This window comes from Malania oleifera, chromosome 5 (assembly GCF_029873635.1).
Source record: "Malania oleifera isolate guangnan ecotype guangnan chromosome 5, ASM2987363v1, whole genome shotgun sequence".
NCBI lineage: Eukaryota > Viridiplantae > Streptophyta > Magnoliopsida > Santalales > Ximeniaceae > Malania > Malania oleifera.
In genome coordinates this window covers 55,238,103-55,263,517 of record NC_080421.1, presented here as the reverse complement: position 1 = coordinate 55,263,517, position 25,415 = coordinate 55,238,103, and positions in this window count along the sequence as shown.

Here is a 25,415-nt window from a genome sequence, read left to right as displayed (position 1 = left end):
TTGGTGGTGCACGACAGTCTCGTGCAATGTGACCGAGTCTACTGCATTGACAACAGATCACCACTCTAACCCAGCATTCCCCCTAATGCCTCTTATGACACCTAGGAAAATGAGGGAGTGATGGATTACCTTGAACAACTCGATTCCCTATTCCAAGTCTCTAGCCCACATTGTTGTTATTTATCCTGAACGGACCCTGAATGGTACCTGCTTGAAAACCAGGAGGCATGGGCCTCTTCCCATGATTCTATACCCCTACACTTCTCTGCAGATTTGTCTCCACTACAGTTGCCTTGTCCACCAATTCTGAGAAGTTATGAATTTGAAAAGCCACCACCTGCTCATAGATCCTTTAATCATTTTCCACTACTTGGATGATATTTATGGTATTAGAGATCTGTGAATGGAACACACAACACACCGGGCCCCACTCTCAGGTTCGAGCCGTTACAAGTTTAATCGGTTCATATTTCAAAATAACAGACATAATCTATTCCCCTTACTTGTTCTAGAAAATATGCCTACATCGTTAGGAGGAAAACCCTAGCTTTTCCTTAAACTTGCCGAGGAGAGGGGAGATAGTAAGACGAGAGGAGGGAGAGAAGCGATCGAAGAGCAAGAGAGATCTGAGGAGGGCTTTAGAGAGGGAGAAACATGAGAAAATGTAGAGAGAGAGAGAGAGAGAGAGAGAGAGAGAGAGAGAGAGAGAGAGAGAGATTTTTCTAAAAAAAATGAGCTCATTCCTATTTAATGGCATAATGGCCCACACGAAACCATTGACAATTTCCTGAAACCATTGACAATTTTCCTAAGATTGCCGAAATCGTTGACGATTTTTCCGAGATTCCCCAAACCATCGACGATTTGGTCTTTATACTGAACTGTTTCCTTTATTTTCTTTTCTTTTATTTTTCTTTTCTTGGTTTGGGTTCCTACATAGCCGATGTAATGATTTTTATGTTTAAGGCTTTCCTTCCCATTAAAACTTAGACCTTCCTTGTGTAAAGATTTTCTTTGAATCCCATGAAGTCTTTCAAAATTATTTTGATGCTCTATGAATTTATAAAGAATTTTAGATTTGTCTTCCAAATTTATTTCTAACTCTACAATATTCAAATCCTTTTCTTTTATTAAAGAAGCATAAGATTCATTTTGTTTTTTCAAAAGCTTTGAAAATTCTTTTAACTTAGTTTTCGAATCATAATTTTTCTTAGACATTTTCTCAAGCATTTTAAGAGTATACAGATATTCTTGTTGTAATTCATTGTACGAAAGCATGTTATTATCATTATCAGAATCACTAGAATAATATGATGAGGCGGAGCAAAATGATTGTACCTCGTGATCGTCGTGTGCCTTTAGGCACAAATTAGCAGACTAATCATCGCTAGATTCAGTGACTAAGCTGTTTGAACTATGTGTGTAGAGACCCGGATAATTTTTATAATTTAATAATAGGAGAAAAAGAGAAAAAGAATTAATATTGGGAAATTAAACAGGGTTTCGTCGATGAACACAGGGGATTTGTAGACGAGCACACATGAAGGGCTCATCGACGGGGACATGTCTCGTCGAAGAGAAGATACCGAGAGGATATAACGCAATTTTAAATTTTGTCAATGAGGAGTAAGGATTTGTCGACGAATTTCCTTCTTGACCTCATTGACGAACTGACATGACTCATCGACAAAGGCCAGTGTATAAATAAGCCTAAACTTCATTTTTGGCCGAAATTCACGCACAAATTCCTCTCTCTCTCTCTCTCTCTCTCTCTCTCTTTCTCTCTCTCTCTCTCTCTCTCTCTCTCTCTCTCTCTATCTATCTATCTATCTCTCTCTACCTCTCTTGTGTTCATCTTTCCCATCTTCTCTAAAGTTTTTGGGCCGGATTCTTGCCGATTTGATGATCCGAGGCCATCATGACACTTCTGGGGAAGTTCTCTTCAAGTCTGCTAGAGTGGATTGTTGGTGGGACTGCCTTGGATTTCATCCCAAATTCAAGGTAAGACTTGTTATTTAATATTTGGCCTTACCATAGTTATAGGAAATGCATTACACAAAGAAATACTAAAGTTTTTTTCTAGGGGATGTTGTTTTTAGGGTTTTGAGCGGGGAACCCTGCGGGTGTAGGACCAGACACAGTAGGGGCTTTTCAATAATCAGGTAAGAGAAATATGCTATACTAGGGAATTTTAGCAAAGTTATCAGAAATATTATGCATGTTTATATATATCTGTTTATTATCAAGTTTTTCAGAATATGAGTTTTTGATATCTGTGTGGCCTAAGTAGATATTTTCCTAATATAGATTTTATATAGTTTTTCCCATAATATCATAATTTACAGTATTATGGATATAGACAGATATTTATCAGACAAGTATTAAAGATATTTTTCTAAACAAGCATGCTACAGTAATAATAGAATGTCATGTTTCCTAAAACCATAACACTTAGATGCACAGATTATACAGTCAGACATTATAGTAAGATATATAGTTATAATAGTCACTTGCTAGAGATATATTATACAGATGTTACAGTATATACAGTTCAGATTTACAGTGTTATGGTTATTTTGGAAACATGACGAAAACAGTAGAAAGATTATAGTAGTATATCTATATATACAGTATCAGATCCCTAATGAAATAGTTTAGATAGATTCAGTTAGCAGAGCATGGTACCGTTGTTATTTTCATATCAAAGTGCAACCACATATCTCAGATAGTATGTGGATTTCGTTAACCGCGCTCGGAGAGCTTGCAGTCTCCCCAGGACTCTTGGTTGAGGGGGCCCCATTTGACAAGGTAGTTTTTCCACTTCCATGCTTAGGAGAGGATGCAATTTGACCGGACTGAGGAAGGGTAGAGTATAGTGACTTACCTGGTAGGCCAACCAGAGTTAAATCCAGCCTACAGGCCGCACAAGGGGTCAAATCATGACATACAGATTTCCAAGGAAAAGTCTCAGGTATGTATATGTATACAGATGTACAACATTTACTGATTATAGTATGATATTAGTCGTATGAATGGTAGAAAATTCAGATGATACCGTTATGTTTTAAATTACGACGAATGCAAGTTATACTTTATATTAATTTACCAGTTGATACAGATTTGTATATTATTATAGTATTCATGCAACTCGGTCACCACACACTAGTAATAACATATTTCCACTTACTGAGCGTCGTCTCACCCCATTACTTTAACATTTTTCAGGTGACCTTTTTATTTGCCCTGTTGATAGGGAAAGTGTATTTTGAGGTTTATGTTTTGAGTGGGTGGTATCGGTGGGAGATGTAAGAATGTATTTATGGTTTAGAAACACTGGATTCTAGTATTGTATTTATATATATGGATGTATGACTTTATGTTTTCTGCTGCATAGGTGTGTTTATTATGTACAGGAATACCTCAGTGCTCTTATGAGGCCTAAGATGCTATAGTAGGGGTATTAGAGTAATTTATCTATTTTATTAAAAAAATGGTGTAATTTTTGGGTCGTTACAATTTGGTATCAGAGCCTAGGTTGCTAGGTTTTGTAGGCTTTAGAGTACAATGGAAAACAATACTAGAATTTAGAAATGAAATCTTAAGAAGAGTGGAACATGGAATTAGTGGAATTAATGTTGGGAAATTAGGATGAGAGTTTAGGGTTTCATTCTACTGTTTTGGGGCAGAATTTCAAGGTGGTTTCTGTGATTTTCCTGGGGCAGCGATTCCAGGAAAACCGTAGTAAACTATCGATGATTTATATTTTCAAATGGTAGGACTCGACCTTAAATTAGTAATGAGAGGTTAGGGGAATTTTAGTTAGTATAGTATTCTAGGATTCAGATACTTAAAATAATTTGGTAATGTTGCAGGATGGACCCAAGAGGTAGTAGTGCTCACGCTAGTGGTGATGACAGAGCTAGGCATTCTGGTGCAAGAGGCTGGGATTCAGATACTATGCTATGTAGTGTGGCTCAACAAGTTATGACTGAGATTGCTTGAAGCTCTAGGGAGCAGGGATGTCCATCTCTAGCTCAGGGGTGTACGATAGAGAAATTTATGAAGATGAACCCGCTAGAATTTTCAAGATTGGCTGATCCTGTAGTTGTAGAGAATTGGGTGCATGAGATCGAGAAGATTTTGACGGTGCTTCACTGCACCGATGAGCAGAGGGTCCTTTATGCTATGTACAAGCTGACAGGGGAGGCCGAGAGATGGTGGATAGTGGACGACCACTAGACTATTGGAAAACTAGAGAGCGATCCCAGTGCCGATGAATTGGGCTCGATTTAGGGACATATTCTTTGAAAGATACTATCCTTCCTCGGTTAGAGAGGCTAAAGTACAAGAGTTTCTGAGCTTGTCCCAGGGATCGATGATAGTCCAGCAGTACGTGGCAAAATTTATTGAATTATCATGTTTCTACTCTTAAATTGTTCCAGATGAAGCTAAGAAGGCTAGGATGTTCGAGAGGAACTTGAGGTGAGATATTTATAAACTGGTGGCAGTACTGAGGATACAAGACTTCTCAGAGCTGGTTGACAGGGCCATAATAGTAGAGGAGAGTTTGCCGAGAGAGACTAAGATACAGAACTAGAAAAAGAGGACCGCACCCTTGAGTTTTCAGGTAGGGTCCAGCTGAGGCCCTTAGGGAGGAGGTTGATTCGGCGGGGGTCAGAGGCAGATGGTAGAGCACAGTGGATTTCAAAGAGGACAACCTTATACCACTTTCCCTAGATGTGGACGGAGACATCCAAGTGAGTGTTGACTAGCGGAGAATGTCTGCTACCATTGTGGGAGACTCAACCATATGCCTCGAACATGCCAGATGCCGTCAAATTATGCACCAGGTCCAAGATTGAATCGGGGTGGTCATCAAGCGCCTCGTGGAGGTCAGCAGAGGAACATGATGCTAGCGAGGGTGTATGCGTTGATACCAGGAGACGCTGAGACTGCTGGAGACGTCGTCACAGGTACCCTTATTGCTTTTTCATATAAAGCTGTTGTTTTGTTTGATACAGGTGCTACCCATTCTTTTATTTCATCGATGTATACTAAGTTGACGAGGTATGAGGCACGGTTTTTGGATGTTGGGTTGGTTGTAGCTACGTCAACTGGATTAGTGGTGAGATGTAGAAGAATACTCAGAGACTTTCCCGTGACCATTCAGGGAAAACTACTGCTAGTAGATCTTGTGATATTAGACATGTAGGGATTTGATATAATTCTCGGTATGGATTGGGTGGCAGTTAATCATGCAAGTATCAATTGCCATTTGGAAGAAGTGCTTTTCAGACCTCTAGGTGAGCAAGAATACAGATTTCTTAGTTCACGTGTACGTTCTTCGCCACAGCTGGTGTCAGCTACTCAGGTGAAGAAATTGATTCAAGGTGGTTGCCAGAGATTTGTTGCCTACATAAAAAAAATTGCCAAAAGAAGAACTGAAACGAGCCGATATTCCTATGGTCAGAGAATTTTTAGATGTTTTTCCAGAAGAATTACCTGGTTTGCCACTAGATCGTGAAGTTGAATTTTCTATGGATCTTTTACTAGGGTCAGCACTAGTATTTAAAGCACCTTACCGAATGGCTCCAGCCGAGTTAAAAGAACTAAAAGATCAATTACAGGAGTTGCTGGATAAAAGATTTATCATGCCCAGTGTGTTGCCCTAAGGAGTGACCGGTGCAAACTGCAAGTGCACAGTATCATAGTTTAATAATATAATGATGTGTAGAGTATCGTCCTCAGGGATTGATGTCTTAATTTTACCAAGTACCGAAATTTTACTAACCTTGATTTTATTTGGAAAAATTAATAATTTTAGACTGCAAAATTTAAACAAAACGACTTTAAATAAACTATTCGGGAGAATTTAAAACTGGATACCGTGTGTCAAATTGATGATGGTGAAAACTTTTAGGAAACCGATTTCACCTAATTTCTCACTATGTTTTACTCATTTAGCTAATTCAACTTCGTTTTCTCTGTTTGTTAGCAAATCGCCAATTTTTCCAAAAGCCTCTTTCGATAGTCAATTAGAACCTATTCTTGTTTATTATTTAACATAAGAGTATGCAAATTAATAACGCAAGAACGCAGTAAGACCCTCGATTTTTAATGCTACGTAGGTTCATACAAGTCTTTCGATCTCTATATTTACCTACGCTGAATTATTCAAGATCTATCCTATAATCCCCCCTTTCGGTAGCAAATCACAAGACTAAAATCATTTAATTAATGACCAGTTAATTAAAAGCATTAGGCACAGAATAACTCAAACAAACATTAATGAAAACTACTTCAGATTAGCATCAAAGAGCAAGCATAGTTCGAAACTGGTTACATCATTTTCCTAAAATACAAAAATTTAGTTCATTCTCAAAATTAAATCCAACATAATAGATTTCACCATATTTTCTTCTATTTGGAGGGTACAGGAAAGATCAACACTCGCCGCACCGCCATCGTGCCTCACGAACGCCGCCGTTGTTCGCCGCCTTCCAATTCTGAAAAGATATTATTTTTGCGTGCTTCCAGCTCTCCTTTGCTGGCTGTGTGTGTATCTTCGCAGCACCCCCAAAAGAAAACCACAAGAAAGCTCCCAAAAAAATAATTTTCCTAAGAAACTTTCTGTGGTTTGGCCTCCCTTGTGTGTGTCACCAAAAAAAATAAATTCTTTTTTTCTCCTATGGTGCTGCCTTGCTCTCCAGCCCAGTGCACACTGCCCCCCCTATTCTCTTCTTGCACATCGCTCTCTCCTAAGGAAACCCTCCTGTTTGACTTTTTCATTCCTTTCCTTTTGTCTTTCCTTTCTTTGCTTTTCTTTCCTTTCTTTTGTTTTTCCATTCTTTTGTCTTTCCTTTCTTTGTACCCAGTGCCTCACCCTTCTGAGATGACCCGGCTACATGGCCGAGTCACATCTCATTTTTTTATATTTTCATATTTTTATTTTCTTTTTTCTTTTTTTCAAAGGTACACGAACTACCCTCCTCTTTCAAGCCCACTTTTGACCCTCGTACAGCTCGTAAGTCTCAAATTTTACAATACAAAAGATGTAGAGCTCTTTTTCAACTTTTCCTAGAATTTTGAATCGTCTCGATCGGAGCTCAGATGAGAACGTTACGCCAAGATTATGGAGAATTGTCGAAATAATCCATAAAACGGTGTATGCTAACTTCACGTCTGATTTCGATATTGATGAATCCATTATTTTGAAAAATGCAAAACATGAAAATTGTATAAAATTTTCTTATCTTTCTATGGCATCCTGAATCATCTGAATCATAGGTTGGATGAGAGAGTTACGCACAGATTAAAAAGTGTCGTTGGTTTTTGGCTTCCGATAGTTGCCCTACAATAAAAAATACCAAAATTTCATAAATTACTTAATAAAACTCAAATATTATAAATAGAACACAATGTTAAAATATTGAGAGTAATTAGGCATTTAAATACAAAATAAGATTCCCAATGCATGAATTAAAGCACCTAATTACACAATTTAAGCATGTAATCAGGGTGCACCAATTCTATTTGTAAAGAAGAAGGATGGGACCATGAGGATGTGTATAGATTACAGAGAGATAAATAAACTGACAGTTAAAAATAAATATCCTCTTCCTAGGATTGATGATTTGTTTGATCAACTCCAAGGGACTCGGGTTTATTCTAAAATTGACCTTTGGTCAGGTTATCATCAAGGGAAAGTTAGGGCAAAAGACATTTCCAAGACAGCGTTTCGAATGAGATATGGGCATTACGAGTTCTTAGTGATGCTATTCGGGTTGACTAACGCACCAGTAGTATTTATGGATTTAATGAATCGGTTGTTCCATTTGTACATGGACCAATTTGTGGTTGTATTCATTGATGATATACTGGTCTACTCGAGGAGTTTTAAGGAGCATGAGCATCATTTAAGGCTAGTATTGCAAACACCGAGAGAGAGGAAGATATACGCAAAGTTTAAGAAATGTGAATTTTGACTAAGGCAGGTTTCTTTTCTTGGCCATGTGATCTCTGAGGCAGGTGTATTGGTTGATCCAACTAAGATAGAGGCAGTGGTGAGTTGGGAAAGGCAAGGGAATGTCCAAGAAGTTATAAGTTTTCTAGGTTTGGCAGGTTACTATTGACGTTTTGTTGACAGTTTCTCTAGTTTATCAGGTCTGTTCACCCGACTTATGAGGAAAAATGTAAGGTTTGAATGAACTGATGACTATGAGCAGAGCTTTCGGGAGTTGAAACAGAGGTTGGTTACTGGCCTAGTGTTGGCTATCCCATAAGGAAAGGATGGGTTTGTTATATACAGTGATGCATCTTTGAAGGATCTTGGATGTGTGTTAATGCAGCATGGAAGAGTCATTACCTATGCATCTAGACAACTTAAAGAATATGAAAAGAACTATCCCGTGCATGACTTAGAATTAGCTGCCGTGGTTTATGCTTCAAAAATCTAGAGGCATTATCTATATGGTGGGAAGTGTGAAATCTTTATGGATCACAAAAGCTTAAAATATTTCTTTACCTAGAAAGAGTTGAATATGAGGCAAAAAAGGTGGTTAGAACTCATTAAAGACTATGACTACACTATTAGTTACCACCTAGGGAAAGCGAATGTGGTAGCTGCTTTGAGCAGAAAATCAATGGGACGAGCACCGGCAACTATGGAGATTCAACACTTGATCCTAATGGATTTGGAGAGACTTGGTGTAGAGTTAGTATATGATAATCCTTAAGCATTTATTGCTAGCCTGGTTGTACATCCTACACTATATGAAAAGATTAAGGCCGCTCAAGCTAATGACGTAGAATTAGCAGAGGTAATAGCTAGAGTATAGGATGGTCTGGGAGAGGAGTTTAGTATCTCTGATGATAGAGTTCTAAGGTTTCACACCAGAATGTGTATGCCTGCAGATGATGATATTAGAAGAATGATTTTAGAAGAGGCTCACGGATCACTATACACAGTCCATCCCGGCAGTATTAAAATGTATAGGGATCTGTGAGAGTATTTTTGGTGGAGTGGAATGAAAAGGGAAATTACCGAATTTGTACAGCAGTGTTTGACGTGCCAGCAGGTTAAGGCTAAGCACCAGAAACTGGCAGGTCAGTTGGAGCCACTCTTTATTCCCAAGTGGAAATGGGATCACGTTTCTATGGATTTTATTACTGGGTTACCACCGGTGTGACAGGGATTGAATGCTGTTTGGGTGGTCACTGATTGTCTGACGAAGACCGCTCATTTCATCCCAATTAAAGTCAATTATTCCATGGGTAGATTAGCAAAATATACGTTCAAGAAATAGTTCGTGCCCATGGTGTACCAGTATCCATAGTCTCAGACCGAGATCCTCAATTTACTTCATGATTTTGGAGAAGCTTTCAAGAGGCTATAGGTACACAGCTAGCATTCAACACTGTTTTTTACCCTCATACGGATGGTTAGACCAAAAGGACAATCCAGACATTCGAAGATATGCTTCGGCCATGTGTGTTAGATTTTGGGGGTAGCTAGACCCAATTTATGCTGTTAGTTGAGTTTGCCTACAATAACAGCTATCAGGTTAGCATCGACATGGCACCTTATGAGGCACTGTATGGTAGAAGGTGTTGTTCTCCTCAATTCTAGGATGAAATAGGCAAGAGACTAGTTTTGGGTCTAGAGATAGTACAACAGGCATATGATAAGGTCCGACTAATTAAAGAAAGAATCAGTACTGCGCAGAGTCGGCAAAAAAGCTACGCAGACACTCGCCGTTAGGAGTTAGAATTTGATGTAGGAATTAGGTATTCTTGAAGGTAGCTCCTCTGAGAGGGGATATGAGATTTGGGAAGAAGGGCAAGTTGAGCCCTAGGTTTGTTGGCCCTTTTGAGATACTAGAGAGAGTGGGGTCAGTTACCTACAAGCTAGCTCTACCACCAGCTTTGTCCAGGATACACGATGTATTCTATGTTTCCATGTTGAGGAAATACGTCCTAGGCCCATCCCACATATTTGGTAATGCAGAAATAGAGCTTAAAGATTCATTAGTCTATGAGGAAGCACCAGTACAAATTTTAGACTGAAATACACAAGAATTGCGCACCAAAGAAATCCTGCTAGTGAAAGTTTTGTGGAGAAACCATGCGATAGAAGAAGTTTCATGGGAACTTGAAAAATAAATTAACAGAAATACCCACACTTATTTAATGCATTATAGTATTAGTTAGTATGATTAGTAAGATAAAGTTTGCCTAGTGTAGAGTGATAATTATATGTTGTATTTTAGATTATAGGATAGGTAATGTTTTGGTTTTGGGAGCATTTTCTTTTTGAGTATATTTGTAATCCCCCAGGACCTTGAATGCAACCACGGTATTCCTAAGTAATAAAATAAGTAGACCATTTATCTTTAAGGGATGATGAATCATATGAATAGTAATTTCGAAGATGAAATTTTATAAGGAGGGGAGAATGTAGAGATCTGGATAATTTTCATAATTTAATAATAAGAGAAAAAAAGAAAAGGAATTAAAATTGGGCAATTAAATAGGGTCTCATCGACAAACACAGGGGATTCGTCGATGAGCACACATGAGGGGCTCGTCGACAGGGACATGTCTTGTCGACGAGAAGATACTGAGAGGATTCGCAATTTTGAATTTCACTGATGAGGAGTAAGCATTCGTCAATGAATTTCCTTCTTGACCTTGTCGACGAAGTGACGTGGCTCGTTGACAAATACTAGTGTATAAATAAGCCTAAACTTCATTTTTGGGTGAAATTCATGCACAAATTCCCCCCCCCCTCTCACTCTCTCTCTCCTATTTGTCTCTCCCATCTTCTCTCTAAGTTTTCGGGTCGGATTCTTGTTGGTTCGACGATTCGAGACCATAATGACACTCCTAAGGAAGTTTTCTTCAAGTTTGCTGGAGTGGATACTTGGTAGGGCTACCTTGAATTTCATCCAAAATTCAAGGTAAGACTTGTTATTCAATATTTGACCTTACCATAGTTATAAGAAATGTAGTACACAGAGAGATACTAAAGTTTTGTTTTCGGGGATGTTGTTTTGAGGGTGTTGAACGAGGAACCCTGCAGGTGTAGGACCAGACACAGTAGGGGCATTGCAATAATCAGGTAAGGGAAATATGCTATGCTAGGGAATTTTAGCAAAGTCATCAGAAATGTTATGCATGTTTATATATATCAGTTTATTATTGAGTTTTTTAGAATATGAGTTTTTGATATCTGTGTGGCCTGAGTAGATATTTACCTAATATAGATTTTATATAGTTTTTCCCAGAATATCATAATTTTCAGTATTTATGGATATAGACAGATATTTATCAGATAAGTATTAAAGATATTTTTCCAGACTAGCATGTTATAGTAATTATAGAATGCCATTTTCCTAAAACCATAACACTTAGATTCATAGATTATATAATCAGATATTGCAATCAGATATTACAGTCAGATATATAGTTATAATAGTCAGTTGCTACAGATATGTTTTACAGTCGTTACAGTATATACAGTTCAGATTTATAGTGTTATGGTTATTTTGGAAACATGATGAAAACAGTAGAAATATTATAGTATTATATCTATATATACAATATCAGATCCCTCATGAAATAGTTCAGACAGATTCAGTTAGCAGAGCACGGTTCCGTTGCTATTTTCATATCAAAGTGCAACCACATATCTTAGATAATATGTGGATTCTGTCAACCGCGCTCGGAGAGCTTGCAGTCTCCCCAGGACTCTGGGTTGAGGGGGCCCGATTTGACGAGGTAGTTTTTCCAATTCCGTGCTTAGGAGTGGATGCAGTTTGGTCGGACTAAGGAAGGGTAGAGTATAGTGACTTACTTGGTAGGCCAACCAGAGTTAAGTCTAGCCTACGGGCCACACAACCCTATCATGAGGGGTCAAATCATGACATATAGGTTTCTAAGGAAAAGTCTTAGTTATGTATATGTATACATATTTACAGTGTTTACTGACTTACGATGAATGTAAGTTATACTTTATATTAATTCACCAACTGATACAGATTTGGATATTATTATAGTATTCATGCAACTCGGTTGCGACACACTAGTAATAGCATATTTCCACTCAGTTGCGACACCCCATTACTTTAAAATTTTTTAGGTGATCCAGTTAAGTGAGTAGATCAGGCTCGCAGATAGGGTGACCTTTTTATTTGCCCTGTTAATAGGGTAAGTGTATTTTGAGGTTTATGTTTTGAGTGGGTAGTATCGGTGGGACTTTATGTTTTCCACTATATAGGTGTGTTTATTGTGTATAGGAATACCTCAGTGCTTTTCTGGGGCTTGAGATGCTATAGCAAGGGTATCAGAGTAATTTATCTATTTTATTAAAAAAAATGGTGTAATTTTTGGGTCGTTACAATGTGTGTCCCAACCGACTTTCAGTGCTTTCTTATTCTTTTTGAACACTTTATTTAGTTGAGGACAATCCGACTTCATATGCCCAGCTTCTCTGCAACTGTTGCACGTTGGAGGATCATCCTTTTGTTTCCTTTTGCTTGACTCTCATTTTTCTCTTTTTGAGTCTCGAAATTTTCTACTGTACTTCTTGTTCTTTTTCAGGAACTTGTTGAACTTTTTAGTTAGAAAGGCCATATCCTCTTCTCACTCCTAATCACTATCTTTATGTGAGCTGCTTGTAGATGCTTTGAGAGCTGCTACTTTCTTTGCTTTGTTTTGCTCACTCATCCTTTCATTTATCGTCAATTCATAAGTGATGAGTGATCCAATTAGCTCATCCACCAGAAGGCAGTTCATCGACGAAACCCTGTTTAATTTCCCAATATTAATTCTTTTTCTCTTTTTCTCCTATTATTAAATTATGAAAATTATCCGGGTCTCTACACACATAGTTCAAACAACTTAGTCACTGAATCTAGCGATGATTAGTCTGCTAATTTGTGCCTAAAGGCACACGACGATCACGAGGTACAATCATTTTGCTCCGCCTCATCATATTATTCTAGTGATTCTGATAATGATAATAACATGCTTTCGTACAATGACTTACAACAAGAATATCTGTATACTCTCAAAATGCTTGAGAAAATGTCTAAGAAAAATTATGATTCGAAAACTAAGTTAAAAGAATTTTCAAAGCTTTTGAAAAAACAAAATGAATCTTATGCTTCTTTAATAAAAGAAAAGGATTTGAATATTGTAGAGTTAGAAATAAATTTGGAAGACAAATCTAAAATTCTTTATAAATTCATAGAGCATCAAAATAATTTTGAAAGACTTCATGGGATTCAAAGAAAATCTTTACACAAGGAAGGTCTAAGTTTTAATGGGAAGGAAAGCCTTAAACATAAAAATCATTACATCGGCTATGTAGGAACCCAAACCAAGAAAAGAAAAATAAAAGAAAAGAAAATAAAGGAAACAGTTCAGTATAAAGACCAAATCGTCGATGGTTTGGGGAATCTCGAAAAAATCGTCAACGATTTCGGCAATCTTAGGAAAATTGTCAATGGTTTCAGGAAATTGTCAATGGTTTCGTGTGGGCCATTATGCCATTAAATAGGAATGAGCTCATTTTTTTAGAAAAATCTCTCTCTCTCTCTCTCTCTCTCTCTCTCTCTCTCTCTCTCTCTCTCTCTCTCTCCCATAGGCTCACACAAAGCCCGTGTTTGCTCTCCAATCATCTCTCCCTTCTCTTTTGATGGTGGATTGAGAAGTTAGGTTTTTGGATTTTTAGAACGTTAGTGGTCTATTTTTCAGGAACAGGTAAGGGGATTAAGTTAAGTTAGGTTTTTATTCAGTTTGAACTGATTAAAATGTGTTATATGTATGTATATACTTGATTTCAAAGGTTATTTCGAAAACCGAACGTTCAAAATGGACTTTACAAATATAGGATATATGATATGGTATTTTGAATATAATGAACAGTGGAAAGTTTGGTTTTATCATACGAACTTCATATACTGTGTTTTCTTGGTTGTTTAAATGGCTATGTTCAAAATATTGAAAATCGTGTGGCAGGTGAATAATCGGTATGGTTATTGTGTAACAAAATTTGGGTATGGTTGTGAAAATACTAATTTTTTTGTGAAAATACTAGAACTGCCTTTACAAAATACGGGTATTTGATATGACGGTTGAGGGTCGAGTTTTACTTGACGGTCGGGGGCCAAGTTTTATTTAATGGCTGTGAGACGGGTTTTATTTAACAGCTGTGAGCCGGGTTTTATTTGATGGCCAGGGGGCGGGTTTTATTTACCAGTTGTATTGTGGGCACGATACCATTGCTAGGGAATTACTATTTGGCCATGTGCACCCACACTATAGTGGAAGTGTAGGGTGGTTTCAGCCGATTAGCCTGTGTAAGGATGAAGTACCTTCCCTGGAGTCTGGACCATGAAGTGGTAAGGCAATCGGACCTACAACTGGGTTGTGGATGCCTAAAGATGCACTTGTAGATGGTTACTTTGACTATGTCTAGGTTGATCCCTCAGGGTACAAGTCTAGCCTTTGGGCCGCAGAACCCGTACCATAGGGGAAGTAAATGGTGTGTTAGTCCCAGGGAGTGTCTTTTTCACATATCTGTTGAATTATGTAAGTGGTGTTATTATTTATTGAACTAGTTTATACTGAGGAAACAAATGCATATTTTTCAACTATAAAGGTGTGAGTACATGTGTGTGAATTAAATTGCCTGAATGTTTATGGCAAAGTGACACTCTCCGTACGAGGGCTTACTGAGTAAGGTGAGTATCCTGATAAGTATCAGTTGTAGCCTCACCCAATTAAAAAGGGCACGATTATAAACACTATCAGAATAAAGGGGCGTTATATGTATGGGCATGTAATCTCCCCTATCCTCGAGAACTCTCGCTTATAAATGTTTATTTGTGTGTAAATATATAGTCTGCATGTGTTTTCTCAGTTGATGTTGATTTACAAATAGCTATATTTTGTTTACATTACATCTCATGTTGGACATACACTAATATTAACTTAATCTGCCTTACTAAGAAGTGTCTTACCCCAATGCACAAATCATTTTTTCAGGACCATTTTTGAGATCGAGCTTAGTGAGCTCCAGGGTGGGCTGATAGCTAGTTTTTCTGAATTTATGCAAGAACTCGAATGTGTTTCCATTATGTCTTATGTCCCTAGATGTGTATTATGGTTGTATGTATTGAGTTGGTTTTTGTATTGTATTATGGTTTGTAATATGGATATTTGGAGACTTTTGTGTATAAAGGTAGTTTAAAACTCTAGTAATGTATTTTGGAGAATGTATCATTTATTTTCGCTGCATTTATGTAATGAATATGGTATCAAGAATACAGACGTCACTAAAGTAGCACCGTGGCCCCACGTGGTGAGTCGGGGCATTAGAGGTGGTATTAGAGACTAGGTTTGCTAGGTTTTGCATACTTTGATAGTGCATTATTACCGGAGTATAGGTTGAGATAAGATAAGGATAAGAGTGGGTAGATTAGGCGAGTCTTGGTCTGGAAGCTTAGAGACGGTGATCCTTTGACGATATTCTATGTTTTTCCTGAAATGACTATTTCAGGAAAATCGCTGTAAATCCATCGATGGTTTCTTTTCTGGGTTGATAAACTGGTGGTTGGAAACTTAAGTAGGAATGTTAGGTCAGGTGAGTATGTGTTAGTACCAGTGTTGTAATTAGACGCCAATACTTAAATATAACTAAGTGTATGTGAGCAACAGAGGGTATTATGGTTTATAGGAGGCAAACCGTCGACGGTTTCTTGGGAGGAATATAAAACTGTTGACAGTTTTCTTCAAAAGAGACTTCTATAATTCAAGTTTTCGGTCGACGGTTTTGGGGACCATCTATAATACCGTCAACAGTTTTGTGCTAGGGTTGCATGAATGATTCTTTTTAACTAAGAATTCATATGTTGCATTAATTTCTTCATTCCATGCATCAAACATGATAAATGTGGAATTTCTAAGTTGGTTTCTATCCTATCTTCAAGATGGATTCCAGGGGAAAGGACATCATTGCTAGAGGGGATAATCACATGAATGCTTCCTGTGAGGATGACGTTGATGCCTTGACAGTGCTGTGAGATATAGCGTGGCAGGTAAGGATCGAAAACTAGAGGGACTCTAGAGAGCAAGATCAGCCACCGATTGAGCGGGGTTTCACTTTTCAGCAGTTTACTCGGACGAGTCCGCCGACATTCGCAGGAGGAGCGAACCTGATCGTAGTTGAAGATTGGAATAAGATATATATATATATATATGTGTGTGTGTGTGTGTGTGTGTGTGTGTGTGTGTGTGTGTGTGTGTGTGTGTGTGTGTAATATAATATAATAAAGTAATAATATTATAATTTAAAACATATATATAACTTAACCCTGAAGCTTAAGCTTCAGGAAAAGAATCCTAGGAATAAAGAGGTGTTCTCTCTCTACGTCGTTTCTCTCTCCTCCGTCACCTCTCTCTCTCTCTCTCTCTCTCTCTCTCTCCTCATTTTCTCAGCGAATTCTCGACTGATCAAAGAACCGAAAATACCCTTAGGTTCCATTCTCGGCCACCAACATTTTAACCAGAGTGGATTCGTGATTAAGGCGTCATAGGCACCACTCCTAGGATAAGGTAAACTCTCTATTCTCTCTCTCTCTCTCTCTCTCTCTCTCTCTCTCTCTCTCTCCTCAATTTCTCTCAAATTTTTAGCCAAATTGACGATTGGACACCACCATAGGGTCCTGGCTTCGATCCTTAGAGAGTTAATTGGAGCAGATTTTAGGTTTGGGCTTCCTAGGCACCACTCCAAGGCTAAGTGTAGGAACCTGAACCTGAAAAATAAAATAAAATAAATAAGGAAGAAATAAATAAAGGAAAAGAAAGGAAAAAGAAGGAAATTGGTTTGGCCGGACCCAAATTGTCGATCATTTTATAGAGCTTGGGAAAATACCGTCAACAGTTTCAGTCAACAGGGGAGGGTCAACTACTAAAACATTGATGGTTTTGTCAGGGTAAGGAAAATCGTCGATGATTTTCCTACGAATTTGCTTACTTAAGGGCTAAGCAACACACTCTTAAAACATTGCTCAAAATCCTTCTTTCTCTCTCTCTAAAGTGGCTATTTGGACTCTCTCTCTCTCTACTCTCACTCTTTTGTGACTCTCTCTCTCTCCCCCCATAGGCTTACACAGAGCTCGTGTTTGCTCTCCTGTCATCTCTCCTTTGTCTTTTTGTGGTGGATCGAAAAGCTAGGTTTTTGGATTTTCAGAACGTTAGCAGTCCATTTTTCAGGAACAGGTAAGGGGATTAAGTTAAATCATGTTTTTATTAAGTTTAAACTGATTAAAATGTGTTCTATGTATGTATGTACTTGATTTCAAAGGTTATTTCAAAAATCGAATGTTCGAAATGGACTTTACAAATATAGGATATATGATACAGTATTTTGAATAAAATGAATAGTGGAAAGTTTGGTTTTATCATAAGAACTTCATATACAGTGTTTTCTTGATTGTTTAAATGGCTATGTTCAAAATACTGAAAATCTTGTGGTAGGTGGATAATCGGTATGGTTATCGTGTAACAGAATTTGGGTATGGTTGTGAAAATACTGAATTGTTTGTGAAAATACTAGAACTGCCTTTACAAAATATTGGTATTTGATATGACAGCTGAGAGTCGGGTTTTACTTGATTGTCGGGGGCCGAGTTTTTTTTAACGGCTGTGAGTCGAGTTTTATTTAACGACTATGAGCCAAGTTTTATTTGACGGTCGGGGGGGCGGGTTTAATTAAATTGTAGATTTTATATAAAATGAGATTTATACTATAGTATTTATTACTTAAATTGCATGATATGGTTAAAGAATCGTGAGGACCAGTTGTATTATGAGCACGGTATCGTTGCTAGGGAATTACTATTTGGCCATGTGTGCCCACACTGCAGTGGAAGTGTAAGGTGGTTTTAGCCAAGTGGCCTTCGTAAGGATAAAGTACCTTCCTGGGGTCTGGACCAGGAAGTTGTAAGGCAATCATACCTGCACCTGGGTTGTGGATGCTTAAAGATGCACTTGCAGATGGTTACTTTAACTGTGTCTGGGTTGATCCCCCAGGGCATAAATCTAGCCTTCGGGCCGCACAACTCATACTATAGGGGAAGTAAATGGTGTGTTAGTCCTAGGGAGTGTATTTTACGCATATCTGTTAATTTATGTAAATGGTGTTATTATTTATTGAACTGGTTTATAATAAGGAAACAAATGCATATTTTTACCTGTAAAGGTGTGAGTACATGTATGTGAATTAAATTGCATGAATGTTTATGGCGAAGTGACACTCTCCATCCGAGGGCTTACTGAGTAAGGTGAGTGCCCTAATAAGTATCAGTTGTAGCCTCATGCAATTAAAAAGGGCAAGGTTACAAACAATAACAGAGTAAAGGGGTGTTACATGTATGGGTGTGTAATCTCCCCTATCCTCAGGAACTCTTGCTTATAAATGTTTGTGTGTGTAAATATATAGTCTACATGTGTTTTCTCAGTTGATGTTGATTTACAAACAACTATATTTTGTTTACATTAAAGCTCATGTTGGACATACACTGATATTAACTTAATCTGCCTTACTAAGAAGTGTCTCACCCCCCAATGCACTAACCATTTTTTTAGGACCATTTTTGAGATCGAGCTTAGTGAGCTCCAAGGCGGGGTGATAGCTAGTTTTTGTGAGTGCCTGCAAGAACTCAAATGTGTTTCAATTATGTCTGATGTACCCGGATGTGTATTATGGTTGTATGTACTAAGTTGGTTTTTGTATTGTATTATGGTCTGTAATATGGATATTTGGAGACCTTTGTGTATAAGGGTAGTTTAAAGCTCTGATAATGTATTTTGGAGAATGTATCATTTATTTCCGCTGCATTTATGTAATGAATATGGTATCAAGAACACAGACGTCACTAAAGTAGCACCCCGGGCCCTAAATGGCGAGTCGAGGAGTTAGAGGTTGTATTAGAGACTAGGTTTGCTAGGTTTTGCATACTTTGATAGTGGATGATTACCGGAGTATAGGTTAAGATAAGATAAGGATAAAAGTGGGTAGATTAGGCGAGTCTTGGTCTTGAAGCTTAGACACAGTGATCCTTTGACGGTATTCTATGTTTTTCCTAAAATGATGATTTTAGGAAAACCACAGTAAATCCATTGATGGTTTCTTTTCTAGGTTGATAGACTGGAACTTGGAAACTTAAGTAGGAATGTTAGGTCGGGTGAGTATGTGTTAGTCCCGGTGTTGTGATTAGAGGCCAATACTTAAATATGATTAAGTGTATGCGAGCAATGGAGGGTATTATGGTTTGTAGGAGGCAAACCGTCGACGATTTCTTCGGAGAAATATAAAACTATTGACGATTTTCTTCAAAAGAGACCTTTGTAATTCAGGTTTTCCGTCGACGGTTTTGGGGACCCTTTATAAAATTGTCAACAGTTTTGTGTCAGGGTTGCGTGAATGACTCTTTTTAACTAAGCATTCATATGTTACATTAATTTCTTCATTCCATGCATCAAACATGATAAACGTTAAATTTCTAAGTCGGTTTCTATCCTATCTTCAAGGTGGATTCTAGGGGAAAAGACATCATTGCTGGAGGGGATAATCACATGAATGCTTCTGGTGAAAATGACGTCGATGCCTCGGCAATGCTATAAGGTATACTGTGGCAGGTTAGGAAGGAAAACTAGAGGGACTCTAGAGAGCAGAATCGACCACTGGTTGAGTGGGGCTGCACTTTTCAACAATTTACTCAGACGAGTTAGCCGACATTCGTAGGAGGAGCAAACCTAATCGCAGCTGAAGATAGGGTTTAGGAGATTAAGGAACTGTTGGGGGTACTAGAGTGCACGGAGGAGCAGAAGGTGCAATATGCCACTTTTAAACTAGTGGGAGAAGCTAAGAGGTGGTGGAGATCAGCAAAGCTGGTGGATGAACAGCGGTCAGGACCTGCAGGTATACCCTGGAGACATTTCAGGAGGTTTTCTTTGACAGGTACTTCCCTATTGCCATCTGAGTGGCTAAGGTAGAGGAGTTCCTGAATCTAACTCAAGGGCACTTGACTGTACAGCAGTATGCGTCCAAGTTTATGGACCTATCTTGCTTCACTCCATACATGATCCCTGACTAGCCGAAGAAGGGTCGGAGGTTTAAGAAGTGTTTGAGGCAAGGAATACGCGCACAAGTGGTGGTGTTGTCGACTCAGACTTTTTTTTTGAGTTGGTGGATAAGGCCATGGCTCTGGAGGCCAGTATTTAGGAGGGTGAGAGAGCAACAAACCATAAGAAGAGGCCCTTGCCTCAGGAATTTCAGACTAGCACCAGCCAGGGTTCATGGAGGAGGCCTGGTAATTTCACAGGCCAGTAGTAGGAGATGGGATATCGAGTCCATAAGGGGAATTCACCGCGTTCTACTTGTCCCAAATGCCATCAGAGGCATTGAGGCAAGTGCAGGGGTGGACCAGCTAGTTGCTACTGGTGTGGTAGGGTAAGGCATATGACGCAAGATTGCAGTACGACGTTGACTCACACTCCCTCACAGCATCAGTATCGAGGAGGTAACCAGGAACCCCGAGGTGGTCACTAGAGGGGCACCGCCTAGGCGCAGGTGTACTCGCTCATGCTAGGAGATGCGAAGAATGCCAGTAATGTGGTTATAGGTAATATTTCCATTTTATCGAATAGTGCTATAGTGTTATTTGATTCACGTTCGACACACTCTTTCGTATCTCGGGGGCTGGTTAAATTATGCGGGGTAGAGACTCAGTTGTTAGATACCGAGTTAGATGTGGTCAAGCTGGCAGAGTCATTTGTGGTGTGTAGTAAGGTGATCAGAGGCAACCCAATGGAGATTCAGGGGAGAATATTGTCTACTAGCTTAATTGTTTTTGACATGCATGGGTTCGATGTCATTTTGGGGATGGATTGGCTAGCATCCAGCTATGCGAGTATCGATTGCCACAAGAAGGAGGTAGTGTTCAGACCTCCAAGGGAGCAAGAGTTTAAATTCGTAGAGTCGTGTCTGCGCTCTACACCATGGATTCTTTCAGCAATTCATGCAAAGAGGTTACTTCTGGAGGGTAGCCAAGGGTACCTTGCATTTGTAAAAGAGCACTGAATGAGGGACTTAAGTTGGAGGATATCCCAGTGATAAGAGAGTTATCGAATGTTTTTTCCTGAGGACTTACCAGAATTGCCTCCTAATCGCGAGGTGGAGTTTGCAATTGAATTAAATCCAAGGACAACACCAATTTCTAAGGTTCCATATAGAATGACTCCTACTGAATTAAAGGAGTTAAAGGAGCAATTGCAGGAACTACTTGACAAGGGATTCATCAGACCAAGCGTATCACCCTGGGGAGCGCCGGTATTGTTTGTAAAGAAGAAAGATAGGTCGATGAGGATGTGCATCAACTACAGGGAAATAAATAAAGTGACAGTAAAGAATAAGTATTTATTACCCCGTATTGATGATCTATTTGACCAGCTAAAGGGCACACATGTTTTCTCCAAAATCAATATGAAATTCGGGTATCATCAGGTGAAGGTTAAATTAGAGGATGTACCAAAGATGACTTTCCGCACTAGGTATGACCATTACGAATTTTTGGTTATGCAATCCGATTTGACGAATGCTCCTGCGACATTCATGAACCTATAGAACAGGGTGTTCAACGAGTATTTAGATCAGCTCATGGTGATCTTCATCGACGACATCCTGGTTTATTCGAGGAGCCCTGCAGAGCATGAAGTTCATTTGAGACTAGTACTACAGGTACTTAGGGAAAAGAAACTATTTTCTAAATTTAAGAAATGCGAGTTTTGGCTGGAACAAGTTGCATTTCTGGGACATGTAGTGTAACGCCCCAGACCCGCCATGTGGGGCTCAGAGTGTTAAGAGACCAAACACGCGTCTCTAATACCATTCACACAACATAATTAATTATACAACCTCAAACAAAATTCCAAAGTTCTATATTTACATATGCATACCCATAAAATACAATCTTATTCTTCATATTACAAAACCAGAATAAAATATATTAAACATAAAACTAAATACATATCCATTTTGATATCCAACTCATAAAAAGTAAACCTTGCCCTGGAGATATCTAAGCTCGATCACTTGGAAGACTTGAAAAGATTGATAAATCGACTGGGTGAGACACCACTCAGTAAAGAAGAAACAAGTTTCAACAATGTGCGGCTGAAATGTTTAATATATGATTACAAAATATACATACATTTTTATTCCACTATCCATAGCAGCCAAGTAAACACATTCATAAACACATCATTGTCGACTTCTCTGTTACCCAATCACAAACACACATACATAATTATTTTTACTAAAAATTCCCAAGAATAGAGAAGTCACCCAATCACATACACACATACATAATTATTTTTACTAAAAATTCCCAAAAATAGAGAAGTTTACTCGCCTATACAAGTAGATTCCCTCTGCTCTAGTGCTAACACTAGGGCACTCACCTTTCTCAGTAAACCCTCGGGTTATGTATCCAGGTAAAGTCTCCGAGAATAGGGAAGGTCACACACCCATACAAGTGGTTTCCCTCTACTCTGGTATCCACAGATAATTACCAGAGCACTTGCCTTCCTCAGCAAGCCCTCGGACAAAGTATTCTACTTTTCCATAATACTTAAGCAATAAAAATTACGCACAACCAATGCCAATCATTTCACAGAGTTCCACACATATACACATGCCACAATCAATCCACACAGGATATACACATTATCCATTCTCACCCACACAGGGTCCATATCCACATAGAATGCAACATCCACAAAGGACTCTAGTACACACAACATACACGTCCACACAAGACTATCATACATACAACATACATGTCCACATAGGACTAATCAACCACATAGGTTACACGGTCCACACAGGACTAATCATCACACAGATTACAACACATACCACCCTATTCATAATAAATAGGTAAAACAAACTCCTTATACCACTGTCAATGTTTTACCCCCCCCCAATATAAACGCCTATATAAAAGATCTCCTCATACCACTGCCAACATTATATGATGGTTATATTAAGTACAATATAACGACCTCCGCATACCACTGCCAATGTTATATCGCAATTTACATGAACCACTAAACAAATCAATAACAAATCCAACCACTCAAACACATCCACACATCTACCACAGTATACACAATCAAACAGTAACCACAATCAACCAGTATTTCCAACCATGCAGAGATCGTAGCCTAAACAATATTCACAATCACAATAATTCATCATCCCACAATACGTGCAACCATTTAATTTTCAAAACTATTTTCATGCCACACAATTTTTCCAAATATATTATATATTCAAAAACAATATTTTCAATACCTGCACAGTTCAGAAAATTATACCTAAATATGTAGAGTTTATACCCAAAATTAGCCGCTTTTAAATTAATAAAAATGTCGTTACAAAGTATTTCCCCTCACCTGCTCCCTGGGATTCCTACCTAAACCAAACAAAATGAGGCCCTGTATTCCAAAAATCTTAACTTACTCAAATCTTAGATACCAATTTATAGTTCTTAGGTTCCAAATAATTATATTTATTAAGAAAATTCCAAAATAACTCACTTACCCTGATTTTGGGATGCTTCCAAAACTTCTCAAATCAAAATTCTGCTCCACCTATGTTGTAGAGAATCTTCCTAAGAGTCTCGTGATAGCTTCCGATCGTCGAACAGAGGAGGAACGGGGCTAGAAACCTAGAGAGAAGGTGAGAGGGCCACTTTTCTAGAGAGAGAGATAGAGTTCATGCAAGATTTATCACTGAAAATGAACAAAATCGCTATTCATAGGTAGGGACTCATCAACGAGACACGTGGATTCGTCAACGATCCCATGAAGAACACTTATTGATGAGACCATGAGTTCATTGACGAGTTTTAGAATACCTCAAACCCTTTCGATAAATCTTCGTTGACGAGACATTGCCCTCGTCGACGGACCAAGGTAGAATGCTCGTCGACGAGGCCAGTTGGTTCGTTGACGAGTTCTCGCTGACACCCTTTAAAATATTTTTTTTTCTTCCCTTTTCTCTTTCTTTTCTTTTTCCTTTATTATTTTTTTATTAATTAAATTTTTAGGGTTGTTACATTCTCCCATACTTAAAAGAATTTCATCCTCGAAATTCGTTAATCACCCATTTACACACTAAAAAGCTAACTAATAACATTCATATGTTTCAACCAATTCAAACCTATACAACACCGAATCATAAAAACTCAAACAAAATTAATACACATGCTAACATAGACATATTACCTGGGCCATTAATGTTGTCCTCCTCAGGTGTACCCAACATATAGACACGTGTCGGGGTACCACCACCGTGAGGCATCGGGTTGTTCCTCTAATTCTAATTCAAGGCTGGTGCATTGTTCAACAGTTCTCGACATTGCCGAGCTATATGACCAAATTTTCCGCATCTATAGCATACAACACCCCTACTCTGGCATTCTCCCCAATGCCGCTGGTTAAATCTATGGCAGTGGGGACGTGACGAATCGCCCTGTAGTCCTTGATCATTTCTTTCCAACCCCTGACCTATAGCATCTCTGTCTCCTCTCCACGACCCTTGTCTGACATTTTCTTGGGAGCGGGGAGATGCGAACCTTTTCCTTCGTTCTGATGCCTCTACACCTCTTTGCAGGCTCAACTCTATAATAGTAACTTTCTCCACCAATTCTGTGAAATCCTGAATATGCAGACACACCATATGCTCATGAATCCTCTGATTCAAGCCCTTTTCAAACCACCTCGCCTTTTGGTATTCATATGGAACCATAGAAGGCGCAAAGAGAGATAGTTCTAGAAATTTAGCAGCATACTGGTGACCAGTGAGGTGCCCTTAAGTCAGGTTGAAAAATTCCTCCGCCTTCGCATTCTGGATGGTAGTGGGAAAGTATCGATCGTAGAAGACCTGCTTGAAACAACCCCAGGTCACCACTATAGGTACCGCTCGCTGTTCTTCCAACAGCTTCACTGCGTGCCACTACCGTTCAGCTTCTCCGGCCAGCTTGAAGGTGGCGAAAAGAACCTTCTGCTCCTCAGTGCAGTTCAACACTGCCATTATCTTCTCCATCTCTTGCATCCATGTCTCAGGCTTGATCAAGTCAGTACCACCCTCAAAAGATGACGGTTTTAGATGGGTGAATTGATCAATCATACAACCTTAGTGCACTGGCAAGTAGCTTGATCCCCCAAAGTCTCGTCTCATCTCTTTCCTAACCTGAGGTGCTATTCCTCGTGACAAATGAGAGGTGTCAATCTCATCCCCATTGGAAGCTCCCAATTCACTTCCTCCTCCTTCATCCACA